This window comes from Neopsephotus bourkii, unplaced genomic scaffold (assembly GCF_033783945.1).
Source record: "Neopsephotus bourkii isolate Nb327-2 ecotype Australia unplaced genomic scaffold, CSIRO-AGI_Nbou_v1 NB_1574, whole genome shotgun sequence".
Taxonomy (NCBI): Eukaryota; Metazoa; Chordata; class Aves; order Psittaciformes; family Psittacidae; genus Neopsephotus; species Neopsephotus bourkii.
In genome coordinates this window covers 1,788,863-1,797,593 of record NW_026902050.1, presented here as the reverse complement: position 1 = coordinate 1,797,593, position 8,731 = coordinate 1,788,863, and positions in this window count along the sequence as shown.

Genomic DNA, 8,731 nt, shown 5'->3' with positions numbered 1-8,731 from the left:
AATCCCACATTCACAGCAATTTATATTTAATCTGCTGTCCAGATCTAGTGTTTCTGAGCCACTTCAGTCCACGCGCCTCCTTCTCCTTCCTATTTTGGGCTCCTGGGTGTGCTTTGACGCTTCTGTGTAGCTCAGCTTTCCAAGCTTCAGCTTACGTGAAATCCCCAAGACAGCCAGCTTATGTCACCATCATCCATCAGGGACAGCCACAAAGAAATCTGCAGCTCAAGAGAGCTGTTCTTGCTCCCATTCCTTTGGGAAGGGGCAATATAAGCTTAGTCAGAAGGCAGACACGTTAGAGTTGTGTATGCAACATCATGCCATTTAAATGAAAGGAAATGTAAACCTCAGATTTGTTACAAACCCCACTTTTGAGTATGTGCTACATAAAGCAGTTACATGCTGCACTTTATTGTTAGAATTAAAAAAAAAAATTAAGTCAAGCACCATGTACAGATATGGTGGTTCTTCTTTTGGCAGTAGGGAATTACTTTATTCATGAGATGATGTCGAGGTGTCCCATAGAGCTTGCCTGAGCATATGTCCAGGGTACCAGACACAGACAGTGTATGTCTCCTGCCTCTCTTTGGTGGAGCTTGGCCTTATCTTCTGTCTCCTCCTTGCAGGGCTGATGGAGGCTGTAAGTGAGGAGCGCTCTCTTGTTCTGCCACCATTTCAAAGGCTATCAGCTGTTATGCAGAAAGGCTAGCAACTTCTGCCTCCAGTGACAAACGAGCTGTTCCTGCCATATGGCAAGCTCAGGGCACCATGCCCAGGTCATGGTCACTCATTTCAATGGAGCCTCAAATGCAGCTCTGCTGCTCGTCTGCTGGTGACCTTGGTCAAGTCACTTTGCCTCTCAAGTTGCCTCTTTGCTGCTCTTTGCCCTGCCAGTGGCCAGGGACCGGGCTGCTCCTGCAGTACAGATGTGAGACAGCCCAGAGGTTCAGCTGGCCCCATAGACTCCGTGGCAGGCATCAACAAAAACAGAAAGAGAGCACAAGATGAGGGCATTGTACAGGCACTCTTCTGCATGCACTGCCTAGCACAGCAGAGACCCAATCTTCGTGAAAGAGAGCAGCCACCACGAAAGAGGTAATGCAGTGTAACACCTCTTGTTACTAAGCAGGTAGCTATTATCTGCTTCTCAATCCCTCCTGGTCCTTACCAGATCTACTTGCTATTTGTTTCCTAAACAGCCTTGTACCATGCTGTTAAGTAACAGAAGAATTTTGTGCTTGAGGAGTTGGATGCAGGGCTGTTCTCTTAAATGGCTGTAGTTCTGTTTTACAAATCAAGAAGATTGCACTGGGTTTGTAATCAACAACAATTAACTTGCCACAGAGGTTGCAAGAGAAATCTTCAGCCCACATCACAGCGTCTTCGGATCTTCTCCACAGCACACATATCTGACAGTGTCTTGCATAGCTTATTTTCTGCACAGAAGCAGAGCTTGAGATGCCTGTCGGACTCTGTCCCCTTAGCCAAAGTCACCACTTGGAAGTGCAGAAGTGAATAACCTGGAGTTAACGGAGTCCCACAGAAATGTGTTCTGTGCCATGTCACCTTTGCATGCAGACTTTCTTCCAGCACCCCATGCCAGGCTGCCCTTCCATAGGATGAGTGGATAACTCTGTAGCGGTAAGGTACAGGAAAGCCTGAGCTACCTGCAGACCCCACAGGGATCTGTGCTAACCTGGCATTTCTCTCACTTTTCCTCAGGATGGACAGAGCATCTACAAATATGCCGTGGGCCAGAGCCTCCATCCACAGACCTATTAAACTTGTGTTGAATTTCCTTTTAAAGAGGTTTAACATCTTTTCTGCCCATCCAGCCCTGCCCTTCCTGGGCTGTGATGCTGTAGTGAGTCCCCCTCCATTGGACTGAGCGGGGGTCTGTACCCCCTGGGACAAAGGAGTTTATCTGGCTTATTGCTTAGGGAATGTGCCATCCCCGGAGCAGGGCTCAGTGCTCTGCCCCTCCAGTGAAGGCAGGGACCCAGATGACCAGCCAGCTGCTTGTGCAGATAATTGCAGCATCTGAGACATAATTAGATTATGTTTATTTCATGATCTGTTATGTTCAAGCTCTTACAGACATCTTTATTATGTTAAATTAAAATTAATTAATTGAATCACTGATTCTGGAGAACGATTAGCATATAAAAACTATGTGAGACTTAAAAGGCTTGTCTTTTTAGTAGTGCTTGACTTGTTTGTAAAGGCTTGCTCTTGTGAAGTCAAGCATGGAACATGAAGTGCATCAGCTACAGTCAGCTGGATGTAGGACCTGCATAGGAGTTTGCACTCAGTTCACACATTGCTGGTAACTGCCTGCTTCAGTTTTGTTGTGCCTGTATATAAACTGGCTCAGCTGGTGGATGGCTGAGGGCACCTGCAATGTGCCAGGAGGCAGTCCATCTGGGGGCAAGGAATTTGTTTTGGTACCTGTGGCAAGGGGTGCTTGCACACATGGATGTGGAGGTAGCTCTGGCATCTCTCCCCCACATCAGAAATACTCCTACAGATGAATACTGCCCTTGTCCCTCCCTGCCCACCACTGGGAGACTGCTTCTCTCCAAGCAGAGCCGGCAGATTTCTGGAAGGTGAGAAAGTATGGCCATTTTTACATTAATTGTCCTGAAATTTCAAGGTATTTGGGGATCACAGTTGTGTAGGAAGATGAGACTCTCTAATACATATTGCCTATATCCACTAACTGAAAGATGGAGCAGCACCGTACCCAAAGACTCCAGCTAAAATTGTACTAGCAATATGTTTGAAAGCAGATAACACTGCTCCGGCAGTGGCCAACAGGAGATAGTAGGCAAGCACTCTGATCAGGACTTCGATGCTTTCAGGCAAAACAGTGCCCATTTTTGTTGGAAATTTTCTTTGGAAAGGGAGTCCAAGTAAAACCCTCACTGTGCTGAGGAAGTGTTACCTAGCTGTTTATCAGGTCAGGTTTGCTGTAAGCATAGGTAAGATCAGCTCACCCTCATCTCCCAGCATCCATGAGATCCAAACCCAAAGCAGAATGCAAGCCTCCTGGCCTTAGGTGCCTTTGGCTGACAAAATAAACCCGAATCTATTCTGCTTTCTTTACCTGTTTCTGGCTTCTCTCAGTTTGAGACTGAAGGGGCAGGAGTAAACCCACCATGTACCTCAGAAGTATATTGCATTGATACTGACTTTGACCTAAAAAAAGAAAAATACTCTTCATTTGAGTCCCATAACCTGTAAATGCTATTTACCCCCTTCCTCTTCAATTTCTTTATGGGCTTTGGAGGGAAGCAATGACTTGCTGTAAGAAGAGTTATAGGGGGAAACCCACCCACCTTTCTTTAATGGACTTCTGTCTTTCAGGAAATAAATGACAGGCTGCAGATGTAAAATAAGGGGCAGTGTATATTTATCATGTGTAGTTCCCCTTTAACTGATGGGTGTCTGCCCTGGCTCGTGCTATTCATATAAAGTCACAAAATCCATGTCTCTGTTTTACCTCCTTGTTTCTTCCCCCTGAGGGAAAACAACCTTGTAAATTCCTGTGGCTCGGGCAGGGGTATTGAATTCCCTGATGATATAGCAGCTTTTCAGATTGCCCTCATCCTCAGTGGACAGTGGGTGTGTGCACTGTGCAGTGCCAGGAACCAAAAACTGCAGCGTTCCTGTTCTTTGACTGGAGAAGTTCACCTGAATATTCAATTATGTATTTCATAGCACACTTAGATGGGGCTAAGCAGGTACAACTCCCTTGGCTCCATGGGACAGGTGTCTTGCTCTGGGTCCAAGCTTGGCTGTTCATTTTTAAACATGATTAGAGTTCAGATGAAATTGCTTCCAGCTGCTTTCCTACAGGCCAGATATTGCCAGGGTCCCACATGGTGTCCCTCTTCTGCCAGACTGTGGCCTCCTATAGGGAGTTCTTCAAAGACCAGTTTCAACAAAAATTATTTTGGAATATAATTGCCTCTCATCCCCTTAAATTTCATTGTGCTCCAAAAAGTTTCCTGTAAATAGATCTTGTTCTTCAGAGAAGCCATGCTATTCTGCAGTGCTGATGGAAGCCAGCCCTCGCCAGGCTCTGCTCCATGAGCAATTCTTGGACATGCAGTGCTTAAGTAGCTTGTTATGTGATAAAACGTCACATTTCTTCTCCCCACCACCACTTGTGCTGATATTCAGCTCCTGCAGGAAACCATATGGCTTCCAGAAGCCTACCCACATACCTGTACGTGCCTACACAGTCCGTGAGTCACATTTACTGTTTGGATGCCCCCTGAGTCATGCTGAAAATCTGTGAATTTTCCACGTTTATTTTCCATGCAATCTCTTCCGAACTTTAGACAGTTATGCATAACCATTTGCATATGTATAGTTTTTCCTTTTCTGCTTTTAGTTTTATGGGTGGTAATGCAATGGCACTTCTTTTGAAGAAAGTAGAGTCTGGATGATTGCAGAGCACTGACTGCAGCTCTCTCAGGCTATGGGATTGCACTGGTAAAGTGAGAGCCTTTTAAAAGTAGGGTTTCAGAAGCAGAAAGTCCAACACAGAAACACATGGACATGGCCAGTTGCTTTAGCCCTTTCTCACTGCTCCGGCAGAGCCATACCTGCTCACTGTTGGCCCTTGCTGTATTTCTGTGTCCAAAGGTAGCTGCTGCACTGCCTTCAGTGGGATGTGGGCACCCCAGATGGAGCCTTTGCTGCTGCTTCATTGCACTAAAGCCTGGTACTGATGGAGCACACTGGGATTACACAAGCATGTCCTGGGGGACCATGTGAGGTCAGCAGAGGAGCAGGTGTCTATCTTCCTGCCATTAGCTCCTCAGCTATATGGATTCAAGCCTCAGACAACTCTATCTGCCCTTTACTGGTCTCATTATATGGTAATTTGGCTTCCTCAGCACAGCACAGGCAACTTTGCCTGTTGTGGGCTTTCTTTTTTTGCTGAGGGAAATGGAGAAAAGGTAGCTTTTCCATCTTCCTCTACAAAAGGCCAGCACTAAAGATGCGTTATAGCCCAAATTAAGAACAGCGGCCCAAGGTTTGCTGCAGCAGCTCTGAATGATGCAACCAGACTGCCAGAAACAGAGCTATTTTTGCAGCTGTACCCCAAATACTCACAGTGTTAAGTGTTAAGCAGAAAAATCTCACAACCAGTCTAAGGGGAAGGAATGTGTAGTAGACATGCTGTTCTGCTGTGGAGCATGTGAGTTGGCTGTTTACATTAAAAACAGCTATGTCCCCTCACAAGCATTCCCCACCCTAATAATAATTCTGTGGCCTTATGGTGCTAGAAGAAGTGTCAGCGGTTACACGCGAGTGTTTTGTGTAGCTGGAAGAAGCAATGTGAGATTGTAGAGAACTTCTTGCTGTAATTTAGCATAGTAACATTGGTAGAAATATCCATTAGGGCAACCAATCTAGCCACCTCCCTCACTGTGAGAGAATGTTACTTTACTCATCTGCCCAGAAATGTTGCTCAGTGGAGGCAGGGGCTTTCCTAGGGCTACTGTACTGCTGTGAAGTGTCTGGCCTGGAAAGCTGAAAATCGGCACACAAAACCACTGCTAATTTAGCCCCCTCCCACCCTCCTTTCACATTGGTAAAATTCCAAAATTTTCACTCCATTATAAAGTTCATCCTGTAGGATTAAAAAAACCCAACCAAAAAACAAGCCCCCCTGAAAGAATGTGCTAGTAAACCTGGACAAGTTGCTAAATTCAGTCAAACAATATTGAAAACGGGGAGGGACTGAAAGGGTTTAGAGTCTGATGGCTGCTCTGGAGTAAGTTTGATTCAGCCCATTTCCAAGAGGGCAGGTGTAATAAGCATAGGCAATTTTGGTATTATTAGCAGTCTTATCTGAGACACCATAGAGGATATGTTTGCATCCTTCCATGCAATGTTCAGGTGCTTGAAGAGCACCTGAATGCTGAAGAATGTTGAAGAAAGCTTGAAGAAAGCTTTCCTTTGGCTGCCTGCACAACATCTGTTCTGGGGAATTAGTGAGCTCAGGAATCGGAATACAGAGCCCTTCAAAAACCTTAACAGCATTTTTAATTTATAATAACACCCCCCCCCCCCAATTTTAATATTATTTCAGTGAGCTTCAAGGTATACTACGTACAAATAGGACAGGAGGGTAGACAGCAGAATTGAAGGATCATGGGTACATGAGATGACAGGAGGATTTTAAGAGAGAACTTCACTGAAAGCTCCTTTGATGCAGAGGCTGAAAGGGTGCTGGTGTGCCAAACCACGGATAGAGCACTGCCAGAGGGACCGTTCTGCCTGCAAAGGGTACATCACCACTGAGTAGACAGCTGCTTGAAATACTGACAATAACATGTCAGTTAATCAGAAGAGGAATAAGAAGATGAAGTGTAAGTAGAGATGAAATATCCTATCTGAATGTATGCTTTTGCATAAGCATCAGAAATTAGCTGGGTGGCTGCTTTTAGGAAGATTTGTTCCACAAGTGCTGCTGGAGGCTTTGGTGTAACAGATCTGAGCCCACGTAATGTAGCTCTTTAGGAAGAAGAAAGTTTACAGGTTGTTTCTGGCAGAGTCACAGAATCACAGAATCCCAAGGGTTGGAAGGGACCTCAAGAGATCATCTGGTCCAACCCCCCTGCAAGAGCAGGGTAACCTAGAGTACATCACACAGGAACTTGTCCAGGGGGGCCGCGAATATCTCCAACGTAGGAGACTCCACAACCCCCCTGGGCAACCTGTTCCAGTGCTAAGATTCTATGATTGCTTACAGCAGAATAAATGCTGCAGTGGAGTGTCTGTGTCTCAGGAAGCTTTCTGGTGGTCCCTAAGGGCCCTTGCTGCCTTGTCAGCCCCAGGGGCCAGCTCTGTAAAAGAGCACATCACACCAGGCAGCCCTCCCCCTGCACCGGGGCTCTTCTTATTCCTGAGGGGCATTTCTGAAGCTGTCTCTGGTTCAACCAGAGAGATCTTCAGTGATCTCAGCTGTTCCGAGGAACTCAGTCTCCAGCTGAGCCTCCCAAAAACTCCTAGGGAAAGGTGGTGCTCCTCTGCAGCTTTCCAGGATGAAGAGGCATGCAGGAGTAGAAGCAGCAAGCCTGACAGATGCATGATAAGGCTGGGCACCCCTTACCCCTGTTAGCTTGTGCTACTCCATCAACACAAACTATCAAGGACTCTTGTTTTGCACTTCCCACACATTACCTCATCTTTCCTTCTAGCTGAGTGTTTTTCCTCAAATGGTCTGTGGACCTCTGTAGGATGGGCTGCTTTTGAGGATATTCTAAAAGTGAACTGAGAAATTTAAGCTTATTGTTTCATGAGTCTAGAAGTGATTCCCCAGGTCTGCACAGACATTGAAAAGCTTTTAGGGGTCTGTAAAATGGAAACCTGTGTTCTGCTTTCAATATATATCATTACTGTGACTGTTGTGGGATGAGGCCAATGATTTCATTGTGACTGTGAGGTGATTTCCCCAGCCTTAAAAGTGACACTGTTGTGAGGATTGGACTCTGGCTGCCTAAGCCTGCAGGCTGCTTTCCACTGCAAGCAACAGCAATGAAATGGAGTTGGTCCATGTGTGGGCTGTTAAAATCTGCAGGGTATTTGGAGGAGTTTTATATGTTTTCCACATTTTCAAAAGTACTTTCCATCCATCCAAAGAGTTTACAGAAATAACTTGCTGCAAAAATATAAAAAGCAGCAAGTGTTTGTATTATGTGGAAATGTTAATTTAAACTTACTGGGGCTAGACCACATAGTTTACTTCCTAGCACTTAGTGCATGGCAGTAAGCATACTGTGTGCTTTCTGAAGCACCATGAATCAATAAAGACTGAAAGTCAGCCAAGGCTCCCTTGGTCCCCTCGCTGGTATGACTGCAGCCAGCAAGATACCATGGCCTGGCATGGAGAGCACCGTGCTATGTATGCTGGGGGAGTGTGGAGAAGGGTAGCAGCAGCATGGAATGCATCTTGACTAAGTGACTTGTATGGAGTCCACATAAGGAACCCAGCAAGTGACATCTGAGGGGGCTGCTTTATTCTAATGCAATATCAATTTGATGCTTGCAGTTCTGTGGGCCTATATAAAAATACAGACATGATGGGTACCTAGCAGCTAATTCCAGCCACAGATAGAAATTAGCACACTTCAGTTGCTAATTCCTTGAAGATACAAGCTGCTTCTGATATAAATATTAGCATGTGGCTCACTGTGCAGTGACTACCCACAAAATTATCATTTTTAGTTGCATTAAGCCAAAGCAGAGAAAAATGAAATCTACAAAGGCAAGGATGCATCAGAGATTCACTGGAACTACACCAAAGATGTACCCTGCATAAATAGCCCTAACAAACAATAATTAACACTGCCAGCATGCTTCATCATACTGTTAAAGAGAATAGAAACAAAGTTAGTTAATCCCATCTGAATTGTAATGTAACACCATACATAATGACAGTCTTCTTTCTTTGGACTGTTGGTTTTGTTTTAAGTGATGGAATGTCTTCAGAGAATCTAAATTTACTGTTCACAATGAAACTGGATGCTTCCTCCAGCATGTCATAGAATCATAACCAAATGAGGTTTTTAATTAATAATTGAGTAAATCCTTAGTGGGTTTCTGAAATGTGAGGAATGCTCTACATCTGCATGATGCTAAGAGATCTATGAGGATTCTGAGCTGTTTCTGATTAGGAAAGTAAGTAGGAGTCCTTGAACCTGGACCACTG